Consider the following 26,912-nt stretch of genomic DNA (forward strand, 5'->3'; position numbering starts at 1 on the left):
GGCCCAAGGGAGAAGCGTCAAACATTCAAGGTGAGGTAAAGCAAGGACCTATAACCAAGGCCACTTTACCCAGGAAGGCTATCATTTAAAATTGAAGGAGAAATAGTCAGCTTCCCAGACAAGAAAAAGCTAAAGGAGTTTGTTAACACCAAAAAAGTACTGCAACAGATGTTAAAGGGCTTGCTTTGAGAAGAAGAAGAGAAAGAGAAAAAAAAAAACAGAGGAAAACAGTCTAACAATCAAATGGAACTCCATACATATCTATTAATAATCACCTTAAATTTAAATGGCTTAAATGTGCCAACCAACCAACACAGGATAGCTGAATGAACAAGAAAATAAAACTCACAAATATGCTGTCTCCAACATACCCATCATAGATTGAAAGATACACATAGCCTAAAAGTAAAGGGTTAGTCAAGGGTATTTCATGCAAATGGAAAAGAAAAAAGAAAGCTGGGATAGCAGTACTTATATCTGACAAAACAGACTTTAAAACAAAAGCTTTAGTGAGAGACAAAGAAGGACACTACATAATGATAAAGGGAATAGGCCAACAAGAGGATATAATTCTGGTAAACATTTATGCACCCAACATAGGAGCACCTAAATATGTAAAGCAAATATTGATGGACACAAATGGAGAGCCTGACCAAAATACAGTCATACTCAGGAATATTAACACACCATTGATTTCAATGGGTAGATCTTACAGGCAGAAAATCAACAAGGAGACAGTGGCCTTAAATGACACATTAGATCAAATGGATTAAATTGATATCTTCAGAGCATTTCACCCCAAAAGCAGCAGAATATAACTACCTTTCAAGTAGACATGGAATGTTTTCTAGGATAGACTACATGTTAGGACACAAAACAAGTCTCAATAAATTTAAGAAGATTGAAATCACAACAAGCATCTTCTGTGACCACAATGCTGTGAAACTAGAAATCAATCACAAGAAGCACACTGAAACACATGCAAAGACATGGAAACTAAATGACATGTTGTTAAACAATGCATGTGTCAACAAGGAAGATAAAAAGATACCTTGAAAAAAATTAAAATTAGAGCACAACTATCAAAAATCTCTGGGACACTGGAAATCAATCCTAACAGGGAAAGTTATAGCATTACAGGCCAGTCTCAAAAAACAAGAAAAAGCTCAAGTAAACAATCTAACTGCACACTTAAAAGAACTTGAAAGAGAACAACAAACAAAGCCCAAAGTGAGTAGGAGAAAATAAATAATAAACATCAGAACAGAAATAAATTAAATAGAGTATAAATAAATGATACAAAAGGTCAATGAATCCAAGAGCTGGTTTTTGAAAAGATAACCAAGATTGACAAAACTTTAACCAGACTCATCAAGAAAAAAGAGAGAAGACCCAAGTAAAAAAAAAAAATGAGAAATGAATGAGTAGCAATAACAACTAACACCAAAGAAATACAAAGGACTGTAAGAAAATATTATTCACCCAGATAAAATGGATAAATTCCTATAATCATACAATGTTCCAAAAATAAATCAGGAACAATCAGAGAATCTGAATAGGTAGATTACATCTAATGAAAATGAAGCAGTAATAATAATAAAAAAAAATTGTCCAACAAACAAAAGTCCTGGACCTGATGGCTTCACAGGTGAATTTTACCAAACATTCTGAGAAACATTAATACCTCTCTTTTTCAAACTATTTCATAAAATTCAAGAGGAAGGAAGGATCCCAAACTCATATGAGGTCAGCATTATCCTAATTCCAAAAGACACTACAAAGAAAGAAAATTATAGGCCAATATCTCTCATGAACATAGATGCTAAACTCCTCAATATATATTATTAAACTAAATACAACAATGCATCAAAAAGACCATACACTATTATCAAGTAAGATTTATTCCAGGAATGCAAGTTTGGTACAACATTCTCAAATCAATAAATGTGATTCGCCACCTTAAAAAAAAAAAAAGAATAAAAACCACATAATCATATCAATAGATGCAAAAAAAAAAAGCTTTTGATAAAATCCAACACCTATTTATGATCAAAACTCTGAGCAAAGTGGGAATAGAAGGAAGATACCTAAACATAATAAAAGCAACAGACAAACACACTGTGATCATCATCAATGGGCAAAAACTACAAACATTCCCCTTAAGGTTAGGAATAAGACAGGGATTTCTACTTTCACTTCTTTTATTTAACACAGTACTGGAAGTCTTAGCCACAGCAATCAGACAAGAAGAAGAAATAAAAGGCATCCAAATCGGAGAGGAAGAAGTAAAATTGCCTTTATTTGCAAATGACATGATACTGTACATTGAGAACTCCAAATATTCCACCAAGAAACTATTATAATAGTTATAATAACTATTATTATAACTGGCAAATGAATTCAGCAAGATAGGAGGATACAAAATTAATGTCCAGAAATCAGTTGCGTTTTTATATGCCAACAATAAACTAACAGAAAGGGAAATTAAGAAAACAATCCCATTCATAATTACTTCACAAAGAAGGAAATACCTAGGAATAAACCTAACCAAGGATGTAAAAAACCTGTACATGGAAAAGTATAAGTCACTGAAGAAAGAAATTGAAGAAGCTACAAATAAGTGGAAGCACATACTGTGTTCATAGATAGTAATAATTAATGTAATTAAAATGTTCATACTACCCAAAGCAACCTACAGATTCGGTGCAATTCATATCAAGATTCCAATGGCATATTTCACAGAACTACAATAAATATATCTAAAATTTATATAGAACTACAAAAGGTCCCACATAGCAACAGTCATCCTGAGAAAGAGCAAAGTTAGAAGAATCATGCTACCTAATATCAAACTACATTATAAGGCCTTAATAGTCAAAACAGCATGGTACTGGCATAAAAACAGACATAGATCAGTGGACCAGAATAGAGACCCAAGATATAAACCTATACTTTTACAGTCAATTAATATTTGACAGAGGAAGCAAGCACATACAATGTGCTAAATATAGTTTATTCAGTAAATGGTGTTGGGAAAATTGGACAGATACATGCAGAAAAATGAAACTAGACCACTTTCTAACACCATTCTTACATAAGGATAAATTCAAAATGGATCAAAGACTTAAATGTTAGACCTGAAACCATAAAACTCTCAGAAGAAAACATAGGCAGCGAAATCTCAGACACTACTCATAGCGATATTTTATTGGATATATCTCCCCAGGCAAGGAAACAAAATACAAAATAAAAAAAAAGGGAATACATCAAACAAAAAAGTTTTTGCACAGCAAAGGAAATCTATTAACAAAATAAAAAGACAACCCACAGAATAGGAGAACATATTTACCAATACATCTAATAAAGTGTTAATATCTAAAATGTATAAAGTACTTTCAAAACTCAGCACACACACAGACACACACCAATTAAAAATGTCAAAGGACCTGAATAGACACCACTCCAAAGAGGATGTTCAAATGGCCAAGACAAATTAAAAGATGCTCAACATCACTAATCATTAGAGAGATGCAAATTAAGACCACAATGAGATACCATCTCACACCTGTCAGAATGGTTATCGTCAATAAATCAACAAACAAAAAATGCTGGCAAGGATGTGGAGAAAGGGGAACCCCTTTTGCTCTGATGGTGGGAATGCAGACTAGTGCAGCCACTGTGGAAAGCAGTATGGTGGTACCTCAAAAAGTAAAAATGGATCTTCCTTTTGACTCAGCAATCCCACTTCTGGGAATATATCTGAAGGAACCCAAAACACTAATTCAACAGAATGTAAGTACCCCTATGTTCATACAATGTTATTTACAATCACCAAGATAATGGAAGCAGCCCAGGGTTCCATCAATAGATGGGTGGATAGCCCTGGATGTTGTGGCTCAATGGATTGAATGCTGTCCTGCGAACCAAAGGGTTGCTGGTTTGATTCCCAGTCAGCACACATGCTTGGGATGGGGTCCTGGCCCCCAGTAGGGGGTGCATGGGTGCGTGAGTCCATGAAAGGCAAACACCATTTATGTTTCTCTTCCTCTCTTTCCCTATAAAATACATAAATAAAATATTTTAAAAAATAGATCAGTTGGTAAAAGAACTATGGGACATTTACACGATGGAATTTTACTTGGCTGTACCCTTTGCAACAGGACCTGGAGAACATTATGCTAAGCTAAGACAACGCAATGTGATTTCATTCATATGTGGGATCTAATGAACAAACTGAACTAACAAGCCAACAGAGACAGACTCATAGATGGAGAGCACATGACAGCTAGTGGGGTTGGGTTAGGGTGTAAACAGATTGAGCAAAAATGTAAAAGGACTCATGGACATGGACAACAATGAGGTAATTGCTGGGGGGAGGAAGGTATTAGGGGACTAATGGTAATGGGGAAAAATACAATAAAGATTAAATAAAATATAAAAAAGAAATGCAGTAAAAATACAATAAATAAATAAGATGAAAAATATTCCCAGTAACAGCAAATAAAATGCTTAGGAATATATTTAATTATAAATACAAATAACTGTGGAAAACTATAATGCTCTCTATAAGAAGTAGCATAACACCTCATTAAACAAAAAGATAGAGCATAATCTAAAATTAAAATCATGGAGTGTATGAAGAAGTTAAAATTAATTTTATTTTTAATTATAGTGTAATTAAAGTTTCAGTAAGAATATTTTTATTTGAAAATGAGAAAAAATTTATTTATAAAAATTTAATGTAATAAACAAATTTGATAACTAAGGCAGGCTATTTTAATATTATGTGCATTAGTCAGGGCTCTCCAGAAAACCAACAGAAGTGTGTGTGTGTATTTGTGTACAGGCTCTGCTGAGTCTCCAGCTTACCTGCTCACTCTGCAGATGATGGGACTTCCCAGCCTTTATAATCATGTGAGCCAATTCCTTTTAGTAATTATCTTTATAATAATAATTATTATTACTAATTAATTGGTGATAATTGATACAATTAATCTGTTAAAGTATGTGTTATTTATTATTAATAACTATTATTATAAATATGTTTATTATAAGGATTTGGCTTACACAATTATGGAGGCTGGAAAGTCCCAAGATCTGCAGGGTGAGTTGGCAAGCTCAAGACCCAGGAGAGCAGGGGGTTTAACACTATTCTGAGTCTAAGGGGCTGATAAGCAAGAGAGGCAATGATGTAGTTCTCTTCTGAAGGCCAGGAGACTCATGTCTCAGGAAGAGAAAATGTTTACATGATTAAATAATTTTTATAAAGGGTAAAACTTTGAAACCCTTACTCCTAAATCAAGTGAGTAAATATAGAACCTATATCATAGAAAATACACAGTAAAAATAACTTTGTGAGACTGCGACTTGTGATCATTTGAGTTTTAGGAATAGCTGGCATTAATATATTAGTCTTAGCAATGAATTCTATGAGAAGATGGCTGCAGTGGATATGGCATGTGTTTTGGAACCAGACAGAAAAGGATTAACTACACACTTGCTTTGGGTGACTTGGTAAAATTCCTACAGTATCTCAGTTTTATTTTCTATAAAATGGAGTTAGCAAAATCTACCAAATATAAGACAATTAGATCTTTAATTTTAAAACTGTATATTTCCTGTTGAAACAATGAGTCTTTGAGGTCCTCTTCAAAACTTGATACATATCAATCAATATATCATTGTATTCTTCCATAAAAGAAAAATTACTGTTGAAGGAACCAATTCCTTGGATTGACAAGTTTGTATATATTCTACCAACAGAGGAGCTTTATGCTGAGCCAGCATAATACTAAAAACAAGTGAGTGTCAATATGTGATTCACACATTGAACACACTTGCCAGATAGACGGAAGAACTTTAATCCGTGGAGTGTTCTCAGATGGCATTTACAACTATTTTCACTTTTCCCATAGTTGGATCTTCTTTTACATGATTTTTCTCTAAGCAAGGTAAAAGTTGATAAATTTAAGTTTCTGTTTTGCAAATTAAAATCACATCTACTTTTGTTCATTGATTATACTCATGATATTATGATTGGAATTTTGGAATTTCCAAACTCTTTAGTGATAAACTTTTTACAGTTATTTAATTTCTTTTTCTAATTATTTAAATTTATATGGAGATTTTATGTTTACTCTCAGAATGAGAACTTATTATAATTTTTAAACATTACATATTTTACAATAAGTTGACTGCCATTCCAAATTACTTAAGATAAAAATCCTCTTCTGCATCAGAAAGGCAAAAACTCTGAGGACCAAGGGAAAGGCATAATAATGATTGAGTTGACTTAACAGAAAGCTAAATGTCCAAGCAAAGCATGCTCATCATTGTGAAGTCAGGGTTCTAGTTTGGAAAACAGTATTTTGATGCAGGAGATGGAGATATCTAGATGGGTTTCCCCAAATATTTTGATTACCCAGCCTCCTCTGAAACATGTGAGTCTGTAGAAGATCATGTAGGTAGTGCTTCTCCATCAGAAAGAAAATGATTTAATTCTCTAATAAGGAGCAAGGTCAAATGGCTGGCAAGGGGGCCTCACCACATGAACACGCCTAATAGAGAACAGTCACGTTAGGGAGAAAATAAATAGATTACCCCCCCAACTTTACATTTATGTTGAAATCTGGGTGCATCTTGAATATCAGAATAAAGATAAGGGACCTGGTTCTATAATGTAGTTATCCAAAATGTTTGTAGGTTTTATAATTGAGAATTGTGTAACAAAGTTCATATATTTGTGATATGAGGTAGAAAGAGCTATTGATATTTGAGAATTACAGGGGAGAATGACTAGGGATGGGGGAGGGCATTAGGTTCATAAATTAAATGAAGAAAAGTGAGATTCAAATAAGGTTGGCAAGGGATACTCCACACAATTTGAAGATAAGAATGAGGGAAAAATAACAAGGGGTAATGAGAAGTCAATTATCAGGTCAGTTATCTCAAATTAAATAGGATAATAGGTCCTTAGTAATAATCAGTTTTGATTGTATTCACTCAACAGATACATTGCATAACTTTTACACACCTGTCATTGTACTAAAATGTCAATATTGAAATTTCACTCTTTAATGATGAAGAGAGAAGTAAAATAACAAATGCGAAGGGGAAATAGTAGGAAGGAGCTCCTATCCTTTCTTTGAGCAGTTGAGCAACTGCTCTTTTAGAATTAAACATACATATATATGATAGCACCAGTATGGTGAATGTTACAGAAGACTAAATCATTGTGGATTAGAAATATTGCAAACTTTAATAACAGAAAGCAAACAGACAACTCTTTGCCCATACCTCACCAGCCTCATCTTGTATTTTGAAATATTATCATGTTTTTAGGGAATACTACTTCACTGCTTTATTAAATACTGCCCTGTATTGTTTTTTGTATGTTTCACATGAGTTAAATTTAAATTTCAAATGATACATATTTGTCAGAAAAGGTTGAGATATGTTTTATAATTTATATCCCACTCATAATTTTCTATTGTTCTGGGCCTACTTAAAGTATGCATTTAGTATATATAAAATATTAAATGATCTGACTACAATTGAATACATAAAGACTCTTATTATAAAGGTTATACCAAAATTAGAAACAATTACCAATGCAGTGCAAAAATTGTGGCTCTTTAAAATTATATATATATAAATGAATATATAATATTCATAACATTACACAATAGTTTTATATATAGGTATGTAGCACAATATAACAGAAAACTCAGTAAAATAATGTGTCACAAGACAAAGAAGTTATTATGAATGTCCTTCATATCTAAAAAAATTATAACTATAATTGTAAGAGAAATGAGATTTATGATGTGGGTTTGAAAGTATCACATATTAAATAAAATGGAACAGCAATAGAATATCAAACTGTGTGATGTAGAGAATAACAAGGAAGTAAAATGGGAAGAACGTGCAATTACATTTTGCAACTTCAGAGTAAACCATCTCTGTATTCTTCTCAGCAATATTCCCTGTCAGTGAAATAAAAGATTAAGGGCATGCTAGTTATTGGCCTCTTAGGCAAATCAAGTACCAGAGAGCTTTGAGTCAGTGACCATATTAAAATTGATTTGTACCTCATTATTTAAATTTAATTTTAGCAAATTATATTGAGCACAACTTTAGTTTTTTAAATGATTTCTCAAGTCTGGAACTGCAGACAGAATTATTTTTAATTTGTAATGTATGGTACTCATCAAAGACATTTTAGAGACTTCAGAAATATCACCTAAAAGTGAAATTTTAAAATGGAATAACAGTTTTAACTTGAAATATAGATTCAACTAAATTCAGAAATGTTTTTATATAAATACTAATTTATTTTCTATTAAATTCTTAAATATTGATACTTTACTAGCAAAGGGAATTTTATTGCATATTACATAATCCTATTTTTTTCTGAGTCATTTGTATCAGAATTACCTGTGTGCATGGGAAAAATGGAGATGTGGCTACAAAGAATCAGGATCTCAGAAAGCAAGTAGATGGAATTTATAATTTTACTTTAAACCTCAGGTGATTTAACTGAACATTAAAGATTGAGAACCACTGGCAGTACTAGAAAATGGGTGAAGATTTATAGCTGTATGAACAGCAGGATGGAGCATTGTTTTTTTACATTATATTAAAATGAAATATCCTTGCCAGAGCCCTGAACTATATATATATATAGTTACTATATGTATACTATATATAGTTACATATAGTTACACTTTTTTATCTTACATATATAGTTACTATATATAACTATATATAGTTCCATGTAGTTACACTTTTTGTTTCCAGATGAAGAATTTGTCTAGAAAATCCAGACAATATCCTCAAAAATGATACAGTTTCTGAAGAGTTTGGATTTCAGTCTTAACTTTTGAGATGAATCATCTTAAACATTTTATAAAATAAAATAATGATATTTAAAAAAATTTTAATGGTATAGGTATTTTTGCCTGTTAACATTTTCAATAGAAAATGTTCCAGAACTAAAATAGCCATTTTTTTAAATGCTCAGTTGATTTTCAAACTGTTGAAAAAATTAATGTCAACTGAAATTCATAAGAATTTAGTCATGAATAACTTGTTCAGGAGATAAGAAAGGATATGAACTAGCATTTTTTCCGTATACGTTCATTAGTTTTGAAGATTGTAGAGAGGCTGTTAAATCTTTCAAATCATCCCTTTCCCGTTTTCCTGGGCACCACATTTTCTAGCCTCTGGGTTACTGGTATGACCTTGAAACTGAGCTCTAACCAATGAAATAGGAGAGGCAGGGATGTTTGGCATGTGAGGGAACAGGACTCTGGAAACTTCCAGCTGCCAGGTTCCTCCCAGCTCTCTTTCAAAAGGGAAACCACAGAATTAAATTATAAGGCATTTGTTGAAGATAGCCTAGGTTTCCACCAGCTATTTTTATGTTCTGTAAACTAAAAAAAATTAAGACTTAAAATATCAAAAACACAATCCTTTGTGTTCAAGACTTTACAATTTTAGGAATCTGTTAATACAGCCTAACCTCTGGTAATATGAAGAAGGAAACTAATTTAAGTTAATGTTTGGTAAACATACCTAAATTAAACCTCAATATTAGTGGCAAGAAAATGAGTAAGGGAGAGTTAAAGTTTATTTACAAATTTTAGGAAAAAAACTGTAATGTTTTACTATCCTAAATCACATGGTCTATTTATGCAAGAATGGTCAATATATTGTGATATTATACAGGCATTTTATATATCCAAATTCTCTTTTGCTGAATTGTTTGGACAATTTCACAATGATGGGATACTCTACCATTTTGTGAAATCAGTCAACTTGATTATAACTACTTCACTGAATCTCAAAGAATCATGTAGCGCTTCCCTGAAGAGAATATTTTCCAAAGCTGAATTTCTGTATAGAGCTCTGAGACACTTTAACATGCTTTTCAAATATTCCTTGAATCCCTTGACTAAGGGTATTTTTATTTTTGTGTGTCACCTTCTCAAAACATATCCATCTCTTTCCTTGGCCTAAGTGGTAGTTAATAATTCATCCTTGTCCCCATGTGTGGGGATTGATGTAGGTGCCCTTCTTCAGTATTTCAAGAATAACCTTTCCAGGGAATCACATAGTTCTCCTTGTGACAAGGCTTACCTATTCAATAGGTAAACCAAGACTTTAAAAGAACAAAACTAGCTTTAAGCTTTCCAAAGAATGTAATTTAACCTAACTTAAAAATACAGTTTCTCTTAACTAACCACCTTTCCTTATGTAGTTTATATTAACAAAATTATAGCTTCATTCTCATGTAAAATGATCCAGACATCTAAACTATGTTGACTACAAACGCCATGGAGGACATTATTGCAGCAAATCAGAAACCACCAGACTACTAAGGAAAAAATTATGTATTGGGTTAAGTACATTATGGTGTGTGCTGAAAGAGCAAGCAGATATTAATAATTATGTTTTAGAAGAATCCCCACTGCTGAAAAAGGCTCAGGGATAGTGATGAAAAAAATTAGAATTTAAAACGGTGCAAACTTATTATGTAAAGGAAACAGTGAAAATTAAAAATAGCATATAGGTAAAAGAGTGATGAGGCATACAATAAACATTCATTTTTCTGTTATTTGAGTGGTTATGGGTAATCTTTGTTTCTTTTAGGTAATCTTTATTTTTCAGGGTTACATGTGTTATGAATTTATTTTTACAATCAATAAAAATGTTTGAAACAAGCACCTACCTTTCATAATTTTAAGAAAATTTGATTTAAAAAAGTGTACCTTCTTTTTAACTTATATAAATTTTTCTATTGTTAATTAAAATTAATTTAAGAAATGGTATAATGTTTATTTTAAGCCTGAATTACTATCTTTACATTGACCAGGTATATTTCTGTATAATTTTGTAAATGTGAGTGAATTTTAGTTAAACAAATACTTTAAAACACCTGATTTTTTTTCATTCTTAAAGTTACATATACCTAATGTGAAAGTAGAGGCAAATGCAAAATATTTACCTTCACAAAATCTTATAAAATACTAATTGAAACTTGATATTCTTTACCTTTTAAACTAAAATCTTAAAAAGCTATGTTTGAAATTGCAAACCCATATTATTTTTAGCATTAAGAAAATAATCCAGCTTTAATAGTATCTTTATAATCATAGATTTTTTATAAATACCCTTTTAAAAAATTCTCCTTGTTTATATTAAAGCCAAATTAATCTTCTAATGATTGGATTATAATCATTTCAAGGTCACAAAAGTTTGACTAAATTTGATTGTTAAAGCTCAGCTATTAAGGTAAACCACACAAGTTACCGAACTCCTAGTTTTCATCTTTACTTAAAGGTATCTCTCAAAGTATAGTATAGAAACTGAGAAGACTAATGGATTTCTCTTTCACACATTAGAATAGAATTGCCCAAGGTTTTACATGGTGCTTTTCCAAACATAAGCTACCAGAAAGCTCTCTACCACAACATGAATTGAAGAAATCCTGATATTATATTATCAAGATATATATTATGATATAATATAATATAATATATTATTTAACATATATTATAATCAATATATTATATTACTTAATATAATATTATTTTAAATGAAAAATCTACTATAATCATTATTTAATCAACCTTCACAATTTTATCAATAGGTACTGTTTATATAATTTAACATTGAACAAAATGAATGTTCCTGGCATCATTTATAACTTTCAAAGTCATAAGAACCTTGAAAGTTTACAAACCAACTGTATGGGAAAATATATTTGCCAATGATACCTTGAACAAGGGTTTGATCTCCAAAATATATAAAGAACTCACAAGACTCCACTCCAGGAAGACAAACAATCTAATTAAAAAATGGGCAAAGCACCTGAACAGATACTTCTCCAAAGAGGACATACACAGGACCCAGAGGCACATGAAAGGATGCCCAGCATCACTAGCCATCAGAGAGATGCAGATCAAAACCACAGTGAGGTACCACTTCACACCAGTCACAATGACCATCATAAACAAATCAACAAACAACAGATGCTGGTGAGGTTGTAGAGAAAAGGGAACCCTAGTCCACTGTTGGTGGGAATGCAGACTGGTGCAGCCACTGTGTACAGTTTGGAATTTCCTCAAAAAGCTAAAAATGAAATTGCTTTTGACCCAACGATTCCACTACTGGGAATATACCCTAAGAATCCTGAAAATCCAATTTAAAAGAACTCATGCACCCCAGTGTTCATAGCAGCACGATTTACAATAGCCAAGTGTTGGAAGCAACCTAAGTGCCCCTTAGTAAATGAGTGGATCAAAAAACTGGTGCATTTACACAATGGAATACTACTCAGAAGAAAAGAAAGAAAGAAAGAAAGAAAGAAAGAAAGAAAGAAAGAAAGAAAAAAGAGAAAGAGAAAAGAAGGGAGAGGAAAGAAAGAAAGAAAGAAAGAAAGAAAGAAAGAAAGAAAGAAAGAAAGAAAGAAAGAAAGAAAGAAAGAGGGAGGGAGGGAAGGAAGGAAGGAAGGAAGGAAGGAAGGAAGGAAGGAAGGAAGGAAGGAAGGAAGGAAGGGAGAGCTACTACCCTTCATGACAGCATGGATGGAACTGGAGAGCATTATGATAAGTTAAATAAGCCAGGCAGTGAAAGACAAATACCCTATGATCTCACCTATCAGTGGAACCTAATCAACAAAATGAACAAGCAAGGAAAATACAATCAGTAATATTGAAAGAAAAAAAAACTGACAGTAATGAGAGGGAAGGAGGGAGGGGAGTGATGGGGAAAAGAATAGGAAAGGTCAAATCAAGGAACATGTATAAAGGACCCATGGACAAAGCCAAAGTGGGGAAGGATTGAGGGAGGAAAGTGGGGGTGGGTGAGGCAGGGGAAAGTGGTGGCGGGAAAATGGAAACAAATGTATTTGAACAATAAAAAGTAAATAAATAATAAAATAAAATAAAAAATAAAAGTAAAAAAAAAAACCTTGCAATTTTATAGATCACTTTCAACTGACTAATTTATTTAAAATATTTTTAGTGAGTTACTTGTCTGGATTTAAATAACATTTTAGATTGTTTTGCAATCATTGTCTGTATATTAACTAAGCACCCCAGGAAGTAATCTGTCTTTCTGTTTTGAAATAAGTAAAGGAATATGTTGAAGTCACCAGATCAAATATTTCATGTTAGGTTGGATGTTTCTGTAGCCAAAGCTCTTAAATATTCCACAACGGTAAGGTGCCATCTGACTCCCAGCCTAGACTGAATGAAAAGAGAGTAATGAAAAGCCACAGTTGAAGATTCAGTTAGTATAGTTATAATAATATAATGGTTAGCTGTTTCCTTCCCTTGCTACACATTTTTCTTTGCCAATTTTTCTTTTTTATTCATCATACTGTGTATTTAATCTGATTTTCCTCTTAAATTTTATTGTCTCCCATTTATTTCCTTTTTATGTTCTTCATTTTTAAAAAAAAATGTGGCCCATATTTTATTTACTAGAAGCCCTTTTATACTGCATTTTTCCACTTATTCGGAGATACCATATGTATATATAAACATGTGCATATATATGTGAAGTTTATATTTCTTACTATTTTAATAAGTTGCACTTAATTTATTTTATAACTCACTTTAGAATGTGTTCTCCTCTTTTATACCTTTCTTTTACTGAAGAGTAGGTACATTCTAACTTTGGCTCATAAAATCTTCAATTAAAAAAACAAAACAAAACAACAACAAAAAAATCCCTAGCCCTGACCCGTATGGCTCAGTAGTTTGGGCATTGTCCCTCAAGGCAGAAGGCTGCTGGTTTGGTTGCCAGTCAAGTCACATGCCTGGGTTGCAGGCGAGGGCCTGGTTTGGGGGTGTGCAAGAGGCAACCGATTGATGTTTCTCTCACACATTGATGTTTCTCTCCCCACTTTTTCGCCTTCTCTTCCCCTCTCTCGTGAAATAAATAAATAAAATCTTAAAAATATATAAAAAATCAAATTATATAATCACCAAAATTGTTATTTATTAATCTTTATTTAATAATAGCTGATGCAACATTGGAAGCCAAGTATTTTTCAGAATATCAATAAAACAGACTTAAAGTTTGCCATAGGATGTTTGCTTTAGGGACAATATTCCGGTAATAGCTGGCAGATGTACCCTTTTACACATAGATGACTTTAACGGATCCTGTTAGAAGTCTAGATGTACTCTAATTGGGGATTTCTACACCTTACCGCCAAAACTATACTGAAGGTTCCAGTGAAAGGATTGAAAAACATGGATTCTTTTCATTTGTGGCATTGATCTATATTTCCTTGGATTGAGGTACCCATTTTAAAATGATTACTGCTCAGGGAGCAGCCACCAAGGTTTGCACAGGCTGGCCCTTTGAGTATGAGTATGCCATGCACTGGAAGGCACTCACTGAGATGGAGAAATAGCAGGACCAAGTGGACCACGACATCAAGGAAGCGCGAGAAACTGGACATAGAGCTGGAGGCTGCTCGCCAGGCCATGCTAATGAGGCAGGATCTGCTGAGGCATCAAGAATAAATTCAGAGAGAAGAGCCTGCGGAGCTGAGGAGGACCTGAGCCGAGTTGTGCTAGGATGGGAGACAGTGCCCTCCGCACTCACGTGGAAACCGCGCAGAAAACGGGTGCCTTTCAGCTTAAGGACCGACCGTGGGCTGACTGAGTTCCCTTCAGAGTTGCAGGAGCTGACGAGCAATCTCAGGACCAACGATTTATCCAACAACAAAACAGAGAGCCTACCGCCAATGATTATAGGGAAGTTCACTCTGCGGGAAAGCCTCTCCTTGAACAACAACAAACTGTTCTTCCTGATGAGTTACACAATCTTGAAAAAACTAGAGACACTAAGCTTAAACAATAATCACTTGAGAGAACTGCCCTCTACCTTTGGGAAACTGTCTGCCCTCAAGACTCTGAGCCTCTCTGGGAACCAGCTCCGAGCATTACCACCCCAACTTTGTAGCCTACGGCACCTGGATGTGGAGGATCTCTCCAAGAACCAGATTTGGAGCATACCTGACATAGTGGGAGAGTTGCAGGTCATCGAACTTAACCTCAACCAGAATCAGATATTGCAGATCTCAGTAAAGATATCTTGCTGTCCTCTCCTCTTAAAGTTCTTTGCCTGGAAGAGAACTGTCTTAAGCTCAGCATGCTTCCACAGAGAATCCTCAGTGATTCCCAGATCTGTCTGCTTGCTGTGGAGGGCAACCTTTTTGAAATACAGAAACTATGAGAACTAGAAGGCTATGATAAGTACATGGAGAGGTTCTCGGCCACCAAGAAGAAGTTTGCATGATGTTCTCCATGAGCATGGGAATCCTTGTAGGACATTTGGAACCTGTTGCAACTGGCTCAATCAAAGGCTCTTGTCAAGGACATCTGCAGTAAGGAGCTGATACTTTATCTTAAATAAGCTAAAAGGGATCAACAGACAGGAGTTTTCCCTTTTGACTCATGGATAGGGCAGTGGACAATGTTGATCTTCAAAATCATTAGTTTGGCTTTAAGAAACCAGTAGCTAGTAGCTATTTATACAGTGAGGAAGGGATGCCGCCTGGTAATAGCTCCATACCACAGCTTGAAATTTCATGTTTAATTTCAATGTGTGAGCTTTCATAAAGTCAACTGCCATCCCACCTCTGTTGACATTTCACATTTTTATGAAATTCAAATAACTTGTGAGAGGTCACTAGGGTTAATCTAAGGATTTGTGTTTTATTCCAGTCCATCAGTTCAATTATAGTATTTATACTTGGAACTTAGGATGTATATAAATATGTGACTGTCTTGAGTAGAAGTATAGAAGCACCAATGCAACACTAAGAGATGAACCCCAAGGCTGCAGTAGCAAATTCTTTACTATTCCAGGTGTCTTATTGGTAGAGGGCTTGGAGAGCTAAAACCATATATGCAAAATTTGTAAGATAAAAGGGATTTTAATAATCAAGATTTTCATGAAGCTGTTAGAAATAATGTCTTATCTCTGGTAATCCTTTTCCTTTTTTTGTATTTATGTCTACTAATCAAATTATCTATCAAAAAACTACTGCAATATTTTAAAACAACCTATATTTATCAAGTTTATTCTCTGAATGAGAGAATATACTAAATAAAGAATTTTTAATGAACTTCATGGCTGGAAGAAAGGTTCATCCTTTAAAAGAAGACAGAAAAACTTTAACCTGTAATTGGCCCTTTCTTTGAAAGTGAACTGATTAGGAAGAAATGTTTCGTGTTCAGGTTGCATGAGTACTGCAATGCATTCATGTGACTGATAAACATTTTGTGGTGGTGGAACCAGGCTTATTAAAAGAAACTTAATACAAAGGTAAAAAATAAATAAATAATAACTTCGGAGAATGGAAGAGCTGCACAACTAAGAAGTACAAAAATGAAAGCAGCTGGAGCTCAGGTAAGAGGAGGGGCGCAAGAGCTGTGAGGAAGAGATGTGATGGGGAAGAAAAGGTATGGGGACAGCAGGAATGGTTTAAGGGAACCTTTCCTGATGCAACACAGCAAGCGATACAGGTGGGCCAGATGGCTATGGGAGGTGCAATGAGCATAAGAAAGTGAGGCGCCATAGCCCCTGCTCCTGTGCCTGCTGGTACCTCAGCTCCTCCAGGACCTGCCTCTATGATGCTAGATGGCACCTTGGGACTGACCCCACCAACTACCAAACGCTTTGGCCAGGCTGCTACAATGGAAGGAATGTGGGCAATTGGTGGAACCCCTCCTGCATTCAACTGTGCAGCTCCTGGAGCTGAATTTGCTCCAAGCGTACATCACTGATACTAATAAATTTTCATTGTCTAGTTTCCCAAAAGTCTTAGGAGAAGAACCCTTTTTGGACTAGGCGGAATTCTATCCTGGAAAAGTGTTAGGGATTCCTCCCAATAGTTAGGTCTTCCCTGACTGTACTACTCTAGGGAGTATGCCGGAGGCAGAGAGCAAAGGAATGGCGCTATTGAACAAATGAATTTTGTGTGGTACATCATTTAATCATTTCCTTGTGGTACATTCCTGAAGTCTCATTGGATTATTGAGGGCCTGGGAGAGAGGGAACAATAGCAAAGTGGATCCAGTTAGAGCCCCATTAATCTTGATCGTTCCATTCTTTATCTTGTTGCATTTGCTTTCTCATTCTTAAATTCCCCAACCCCAGAGACACGGCTACATATACCACAAAACCCACAAGTGTCCCCCAGTGACCTTAGCCCCATCACTCCATTCACTCCCAGGTGAGAATTCAGGCAAATGTCTGCAGAGGTCACAGATGACATACATAGCAGTTCTGTTATATCCCATGTATTATCCCTTCTTGTCCTAAGGAAGACATTTCCTCTTAGAGATTTTCACTTTAGTATATCTTAAAAAAAACCTTGTGTTAATTTGCCCCCATTTTATTCTTGGATAAGGATGACCCACAAATGGCCCTTCTGTGTGATGTTGCTGTTCACAGCTTTTCTTGACAGGCCTAGTATAACCTTGGGAACCAGGTTGCTGTATGCTGAATGTTGGACAGTAGTTCTTAGCTTTGCCTACCTTAGGTAGTTATGCTGTGCATTGTTTTTATTGGTGCACCATGTCTGATTTGTCCCTGATACCTCTGAAGTTTTTCTGGAAAATGGAGCAATAATGCAAAAGGAAATAAATAAATAAATAAAATGATGACTGCTCAGCAATGAGCTAAATATTACCTTATTCTTTGGCTACTACACATTCCTTTTTAGCTCTCAAAGTAGTAATTTAATATAAAATTGAAGTACAGATGTTTCTTGATTTATAATGAGGTTATACCTTGATAAACCCATCATAAGTTGAAAATAATGTTGTCAAAAATATATTTAATACCCCTAACCTACCAAATATGATAGTTTAGCCTAGTCTACCTTAAGTGCGTTCAGAACACTTATATTTGCCCAATATTAGGCAATCATCTTGAGTTTCATCTCAAATGTAATCACCTGCATGTTTGCTTCACCAGAAGCAGAAGTCACAGATGGGCATTTTGCAGACCTGATGGGATTTCAATGTAAAAACAAAACACAAGATCCAGAAATCATGGGCAACCAGTACACTGAGAATCAGCAGGTCACCTTTGTGCTATGGCTGACCGGGAGCTGGGGCTGACTGCTGCTGCTCAGCACCACAAGAGAATACGGTACCACATGTTGCTAGCCCAGAAAGGAATTCAAAATTCAAATAACGGTTTCTACTGAAAGTATGTATATTCTGCCCCACCATAAAGTCAAAAAATGTTAAGTTGTGTCATCATAAATCTGAGTCCTTTTACAGTTGATTAAATTATTTGTTTTAGAAAGCAGGGGGAGGGGTGTGTGAAAAGAAATTAGAAATTGGCTGTGATGAATGTTTGCTACCTTGTATTCAAAAAAGTAAATAAGGTGGGATCTCTTTTGAAAAAGTTTTTAAAGTACAAAGTAGAAGGATGGTATGGAGAATTATGCCATAATGAAGCTCTCTGCTTTTCTCAACTGCATTAGTTATCTGTTGCTATGTAACCACCACAAAACTTAGCAGCTTTAATGAACAGACATTCATAACGAACACTCAAAATTATTATGGGCCAGAAATAAGGGCAAAAATTAACCAGATGTTCTGCTTATTTAGAGATATAAATACTACATATAACAAAGAAGAGATGATGTTTGGTGTAGTAAACATTTTTTTAGTGTTTTATCTATGTAATGCTATCTGCCTAATAATGGAATTAGTGGCAGTTTCATGGAAATTAATTTCAATATGTTTGCCAATAAGCATACAGGAAATAAAAACATATTTGGGGAAATTGATGGGCCTAATTGCAGGCATACCATTGGTACTCTAGATGTTCAAAATTGTTTTAACTATTGGCAAACATGCATCATTGTAATACTCTAAGTCTCTTCAAGAAAAGAGATTGAATAATATAAGAGAATGATTTGCCTGTAAAAGTTTTAATTCAGAATCATGGGGTGGATCTGAAGTTTTTCTCAGACCCAGACTTATTAGGCCATGATCTAGAATTTTCCATTGAAAACTATCTTCCTAAATGAACAGTGAGCAAAAGTAAATGTAGAGTGTTAACTGGCCCAGTAGTTCATGAATATCAGAGCTGGCTCATCTTTAATGACCGCAGTGACTACAGGAGAATGTGCTTGGCAGTACTTACACAGGGACTACGTGACTGACACACTATAAGATAAAGAAATGGAGGGGTCATTTCTCCAAGTTTATGTGGAATGGAAATGCACCTGAAATGTCATGATAATTTCCAGTGTAATCGCTGTTTTTACTGAGCACTATATTGCTTCTTTTATGTATTTAAGCTGAATAAATTGGTATGGGATATAATATGTGCTATGTGTCTCTTGATCAAGCCCTGTAGTTCACTAATATTGAGACAGTGGCATGTAGCAGACAATGATGAGAACTTTTACCATTATGAATTTCTTTCTTTTCTAGAAGGTATTTTTTTATTCCAAAAGAATTCAAGCTCATTAAATGCAAAGAAAAATTGTCCCTGTGGCAGAAACAACACAACATGCAATGCTTCTCTAGAGCTTTGGGAATCAAAGGGTTCAGTTTAAATGTAAATGAATCAGTGATTTGATTGGCTAAAAGTGAAGGTAAGATGGCCATTAACTGGATGGGCATCTAGGGCAGGTCCGTTGGACCAGGGTTGGTTGATTCCAGGTGATACAGCACAGTACTGTTATCAGTGGTATTTAGCTTAAACAAAAAAAAGAGCAAAAGGAATAGACATTGAGTTTAATAAGAAAAGTCATATTGGAAACAAATATCGAGGAAGGTTAAAATCACAATTGCTTTTAAATCTCTAGTGCCATACAAATTATTCAATGTAGTTCTTAACTAACAATCATTTCTACATTAACATTTCACATGTTTTCTATATAACAATAAATATAGAACAACCAAACCAGTAAATCATGGTGTAAATATCACATATTTCAATTTTTCATGTTTAATATATTCCTTTTATTGTATCTTTTTGCCCAAATGTGTTTTGAAAAGAAAAGTACAGTGCTTAAGGTGACAGTAAATTTATGAATGTTACTCAGGTTTGCTATGATTGGGCTATGCCAAAATTTTACTCCACACTAAGCACCAGCGTCACAAATTTCCATACCTTCTCACATATCTGATCTAAATGTGGATTTCCTATGAATTTTCTTGTAGTCTAGTCACTGATAAGAAAAATACTCACTGTACCAGAAGAGCTAAAAGTTTCCTAAAGTATATATTTATGTGCAACTAAGTAACATAGAAATAATGTTTCTCAACCTCATGAAGCATTTTGGAAATAAATCGGAGAAAAAGTTCTCCTTTCTCCTAAGCATTTTCCTATATATTCACTTTTAATTTACATTTTGTTGTTCTTCTTTGTTTTTCTTCTCCCTCTCTCTTCCTATCCTCCTCCTTTTAAGTTACAATTTATAATCCTAAAGTTCTCCCTAAAGACCGGGATGAAAAAGCTTACTGCCGAATCATATAATTGTGTTATCTTATTGAACTATTTAATTAGCTCTCTTTAGCTAGGAACAGCTGGAAAGCAATAGTGGCAGCTATAGTGATCCCATTTTAGTGCTATTAAAAATTACATGATCTATGGTGAGCTTGACCTTACTCTAATTTTTTCTATTGTTGCAATGGATGTTTTGGAGCAATATTAAAAAAAGTTATTTTGTATTTTATTTGTTAAGCACATTGTTGGTGTTGTTAGTTGCTGGCAAAGTCTTCAGTTCCTCAATATTTGTTTCTACTTTGTTCCAAATTCAGAACAGTTAATGATAAGATCTTGCATTGTATGTACACATGCATGACATGAGTGCCAAAAGGCACTCACATAACAGAAAAGCTTACAGATCAATGAGTCCTGCTAAAAACATTAATTTTGTCTCCTCCTACTTTAGAAATACTTTGCTAGGTCCAAAGGAATACACTGGGGCCAGAGAGTAGAAAAGGGTGCTGGGTAATTATGGCCAGAAATTTCTGGGTGAAAGTCTCTTTCTTGAGAATTTTTACTTATGAACCATACATTTCAATGTTTGTTTTTGTTACAAAATCTACAATTGACCATTCTTTTTTACCTCAGAACCAAGACTCGTTGAAGTCCTAATCATCTCTTATATAGATTTGTATACATTTGCATTAACTAATTTGTCTTCTTCTACCTACCTCCTCCTCTTTAATAATTGTATTTTGTCTTATGTATACATGAAACAGATGGATTATTTATTCAAAAGGTTAATGACAGTAAATATTTATAAAATCATAATAGGAAATTTGTGCTACTCAGGCAGGGTAGATATAAAACAATGACATAATATAGTATATTTATTGTGTTTTATGAATATAGCAATATAAAAGCTGTCCAGAAAAATTGTTAATATAATGAGAACGGTTTGTGCAACATCAGTGTAACCTGGCAGCCAAGGAAAGTGGCCTGGAATGTGCATGGGTGAACAATGATGACTTCACTGTACTGGTCAGTGGGGGTGGTAGACGCCTTTGAGTGAGCATGTGTACTGTGTGGCTGTGTATTCAAAATGAATGAGTGAGTAGAGCAATGAATCTTCATGAAGTTTTGCATAAAGCTTAAACATCGCTATGTAGAAAGTGTTTGGATGATGCAGAAGGCTGCAGCTATGGGCAGCTGGTGATTGGCAGCTTCATCACAACAATGTGCCCGCTTATGTATCATATCTCATGCAGGATGTTTTGGCAAAACATCAAATCACCCAGGTGACTCAGCCTCCCAATAGCCCAGATTTAGGGGCTTGCAACTTCTGGCTTTTCCCTAAACTAAAATCCTCTTAAAAAGGGAAGAGATTTCAGACTGCCGCTGAGATTCAGGAAAATGTGACTGGGCACCTGATTGTGACTGGGAAAACTGTGTGAGGTCCCAAGGGGCCTACTTTGAAGGGGGCTGAGGCATCATTGTCCTATGTACAATGTTTCTTGTACCTTATATCTTCTTTGATAAATTTCTCTAATTTTCATATTACATGGTGGATACTTTCTGGACAGACCTCATACATCAGTGATATTTATGCATTTGTCAACCTAATCTTTAATTTTACTAATTTAATTTTAATTTTACTAATGTTAAACTAACCATGTTTAACTCTGATTTCAATAAATGGAACAGTAGTAATTAATTACTACTAAAATATAAATTCTAAATAAAAATACATGTGCCTGGAAAGTAAGTCCTCACTTCTAATATTTAAAGCTTTGCGGTTGTGAGAGCTCTGGCAAGCTCATTCTTTGATTGGCAGAAGCTGGACAGAGACTAAAATAAGGGGCCTAAATCTCAGCCAGAAATTGAGGGTCCACACATATATGTATGTGTATATATAAATATATATGTGTGTGTGTGTGTGTATATACACATATATACTATATATACTACACAAATAATATATATGTGTGTAGTATATATAGAGTATATGTGTGTGTGTGTGTATAAATAAATTTAAGACTGAGTTAAAACACTGTCTTGTATCAACTTAAAAGGGAACAAACCAAAAAAAGCACTGCAATCCTGAGAATGTCGAACCATTGAGACTTTCCTCTTTTAAGATAGATGATGCCTGATTAGTGTATTGGCCAAGTAGTGACATTTTCAGTTTCTATTACAGTTAAACTGATTGATTATCTAAAGTAAACAATTAAACACACGATTATCTAAACCAACTACATTTCTATCAACATGGTAAGTTCTGGGGATAGAATATTTATATAATCAGACATTGTGCCAGTCATGAACCGTACGGAGAGGTCAAGGTAAATAATAAAAGATCACAGAGATGAATGTAAATTTAAAACAAAAACAATCACTATGAATGAAGTTCTCAATTTTATAAAAATTTATGACAGAGACCCTGTCAGCCTAGGGAGTCAGGGTTTATTTCTAAGTGCATGGTTTTTGAACTGACAGAAGAATGCTGACTGTAGGAGGGAGGTGATGGGTAAGAGCAGAGGGCAGAGAGGACAGTTTGTACAAATCCCCCCAAGAAGGCTTGTAGAGAAGGACTGTAGAGACTCAAAATCAATGATGATAGTGGTATAGGATGAAGCTAGAGAAATAACCATAGGCAAAACTAGTAAGATTTTAAAGAAAATTTTAAAGATTTTTAAAATCCTAAATGTAACAGGAATGTATTTGAATGTTTTAAGCTGGAGGGGTTTAATTATATTTGCATTTTGAAAAGTTCATTTGATTTGCACTCTTGAGAATAATTGGGAACTGAATGGGATGGTACAGAATCAGTAAGGGGACTATTAACATTAGTACAAGTGAGAGATGATGGTCTTTTTGATTGAAGGAGATGTCTTTAAAAAAATCTATTAAAATGATTCAACAGAAAATAATATATAGACCCTTTCTTTTTTATTGCCTGCTTGTTAGAGAATGCTGAATTTTATTAAAACACATAGATATTCAGGGAGAATTTAAATAAGCTATATACGATTTAAGCTGTTTCTATCTTTGACTATTCTTTCAGACTGCAACTGCAGTTTACTTCTATGACATGCTTAATATAAACCATAGGGTTCACCCACTACAGAGTGACAAGTTCCTTACGAGTATTTTCTAGCTTAATTTTCAGAAAAACTCTATCATGTAACTATTATTAATATTATTCTGTTTATACAAGGGTGGGCAAAAGTAGGTTTTAAGTTGTTTGTATGGAAAATAATGCAATAATTAATAAATAATTATACAAGAATAAACTCTGCTTTGTGTCCTCACAACTGTAAACTTACTTTTGCCCACCCTGTATTATGAGTGAAGGAGTTAAGCAATTAGCTAAAGATTAGTCAGCTAAGAAGTTTGAGAATAAATAATTCAAATTTAGGTAATTAAAGCTCAAGCCCATGGCTACATCACTGTCTCATATGTAGTAAGTAGATATTTACAAATCTTATCTACCACAAGGGGAAAAGAAAATGTAGATTCTTTATCTTTTGTATGTGATCTGAACTTTCTCATAAGCTTCATCTACTACCTGAGGAGAATAGGGGTTTTAGAGTTAAAAGAAGTGTTAGGAGGTGGCACCTTATGAAATGTAGCTTCTAACTCCTTCCTTTCATTTGCAACTTTCTTCTCTGGAAGTTTCTTACCTAGTGCTTGACCAGGATGGCATTAATATTCCCCTCAGCTTGACTATATTTAGGCAGGTTTCTTCTTAACTATAGGCACCTGACCTCCATTTTCTTAGAATTCACTAAGAATTTACTTAACATTTTCTTTAGATTTGTAATTTTAAATTCTTTCTGGTCCTTTTGTGAATGTATGTAAATCTTCTCCTAGCCTCCTGCCAGTTTTACAACAGGAAATGTTTTTCTCAAGCACTTGGAAACCATCTCTTTGAAATGTAAACATTGAAAAAGATAGCACCCAGCCTCCCAGTCTCTGTGGGAGGCTAAGAGCCTAAACTCCATCAGGAAACACAGATGGCCTAATCACAAAGAAAAGCAGTTGCAAACTCAGGGATATCTGTACGATCTGGACACATCCATAGATCAACTTCCCCCCAAAAAATCTTCAGTATTTCTTCATGAGCTCACCTCCTGCTCTTTAGCAGAGTTGAGCTCAGTCTGTCTTCATGTTGTAATAGTCTTAAATGAAATTTTCTTGTTTATTTAACTTTATCTGGTACAATTTTTGCTTTGACATCCTGAATATTGATTAGATACATTTTTTTTTGTCCTTCTAGTTCCTAAAGGTGACCTTTTACCCACATTTTTCATCACTACATAATATGTAGAACCATTTTTCCAACTTTTATAGAAATATCCTCACTGTCCACTGTCTGGTTCCACAGCAAATGCCACATACTTCAGGAATTTTTTCCCTTTGACAGTATCTCATTTTTTTAGGACCAATTTCTGTATTAATCATATACATCTATAATAATGTTGCATAACACATTTCCCCCACATCTGGTGATATTGAGGAGTAGCAGGGTTTGAGACCCAATATATGTCTTTTGGAGGATATTGATTGTTTTAAGCTGGTTATTTTTAAGAAGCAAAGGACTCAATAAGAACCTTTGACCTTCCTCCTCACTGCAAAGAAGAATTTAGATAGAAAACCTGATCCAGGAAGGAAGTTATCGTCATAGGTAAGTATAAGTGGAAAATGAACTAGTGTGTGATTGACAGGGAGGAACCAGCAAGGCCCAATTGTTCAGTCTTCTGTGTTCCATTGTTAAAGCAAACATTTGTATAACAAACTTGTTGTTGTTGTTGTTGTTGTTTTATCTCAATGTGAATAGCCTTCCTCCCCTATGAAGTCCCAAACCACAAAACCCATTCCCTTTCTTCTTAGCTCTAGATTTCATATAAACCTTAATTGCCCATTTGTCCCTGGGTCCTATATACTTCCGGAGCCCCTACATACACATGAACATAATAATTTTGGTGATTTTCTCCTGTTAATCTGTCTTATGTCTGTTTGATTATTAGACCAGCCAGAAGAACTTAGCAGGGTAGAAGGAAAACTGTTTTTCCTCTGCTAAAGTGTATATATACACATATATATACACACACACATATATATATATGTGTGTGTGTATATATATGTATCTTTTTTTTTAATCACAGTTTTACAAGTCAGCTGGAAAGGCTGTTTTTTGGCTGTAGGCTGAAATTCAGCTGGTGTGACTCTGCTTCAGGATGTAGTTTGGCTAGGCTTGACTCCAAATTCTGGATCTGCTCTATTTGCCTCAATATGTGGTCCAGCTCGAATGGCCAGCAATTACACAGGATATGTTTTTCTCATGGTATTGCCAAAAGCTCAAAAAAGACCAAAGTACCATCCAAGCCTGCGCTTATATCACATCCACTAACATTGTATCAGCCAATGAATGTTATAGCCAAGCTTGAAATTAAAAGACAGGGCAGTACACTCTGCTTACCATGATGAGTCCATGGAAAGGGTACAGATATGTAAGGCAAGAGCAGAAGCCATAATCTGCTTGCTGGAAAATCGCATTAGTGTTTACACTGCCATACATTCCTTTGTTTACAAAGCTACAGAAACATAACTGGAGTATACAACAATAGGTCAATTTAATTTTTAATTTGTTGTAGTGAGGTAGTGCATCACAGAAGGAGGGAGTTGAGAGTTACTTACATTAGGATTTGGGCATGTACTGAGTGATCTTGAGGTGGGTTAAAGAAACAGGACAGTTTGAGAGTAGATGCTGACAACAGAAAGAAGTAATTGAGAGCTTGTATATCTGAGTAATTTTTTTTTACTCACCTAAATATATGTTTTCATTGATTTTTAGAGAGGGAGGGAGGGAGAGAGGGAGGAATGGAGGGAGAGAGGGAGAGAGAGAGGAGAGAAACATCGATAGCTGGCCTCCTGTACATGCCCCGACTGGGAATCAAACCCACAATCCCAGGTAAATTCCCTGACTGGGAAACAAACTCATATCCTTTTAGTGTACGAGACCATGCTCCAACCAACTTAGCCACTCTGCCAGAGCTTATCTGGATAACTTTTAATCTAGTAGTGAGTACAGCAGGGTCAGAGTTTACTTTGATAAATGTGGTCACTCATGTGACCTGGAAGTAAAGGATATGTATTTAGTTAATTTCATAGTTCCAATGAGTTTTATGCCACTGACTCAGGGCAGAAATCTTCTACTCTTAAGATAGGTTTGAAAGACTCAGAAAGCAAGTACGTTTTTGTATCTGCGTATAAAGGCCTGTCAGGTCTTCCACCCGCTTCCACGCTTTTGAAATTGGAAAAGCCGACATTGTTGCTGTCACCTACCAGACCCAATAAGCAGAGACAGGGATCGGATCTTCATGGGTGTTTTATTCAGAAGGTCTGTGATCTGAAAAGGC

General features: G+C 34.7%; 2 pseudogenes; both read left to right on the top strand.

The window, feature by feature from the left end:
* The window catches only part of LOC129072811 (non-POU domain-containing octamer-binding protein-like), a 112,383-nt pseudogene extending 95,569 nt beyond the window's left edge, over positions 1-16,814 (top strand).
* Positions 14,599-15,321, top strand: LOC129077013 (leucine-rich repeat-containing protein 57-like; annotated as a pseudogene).
* Positions 16,815-26,912: the final 10,098 nt, after the last annotated feature.

This window comes from Pteronotus mesoamericanus, unplaced genomic scaffold (assembly GCF_021234165.1).
Source record: "Pteronotus mesoamericanus isolate MK-2021 breed Mesoamerican mustached bat unplaced genomic scaffold, CSHL_Meso_final contig_100, whole genome shotgun sequence".
In the NCBI taxonomy this organism is placed as follows: domain Eukaryota; kingdom Metazoa; phylum Chordata; class Mammalia; order Chiroptera; family Mormoopidae; genus Pteronotus; species Pteronotus mesoamericanus.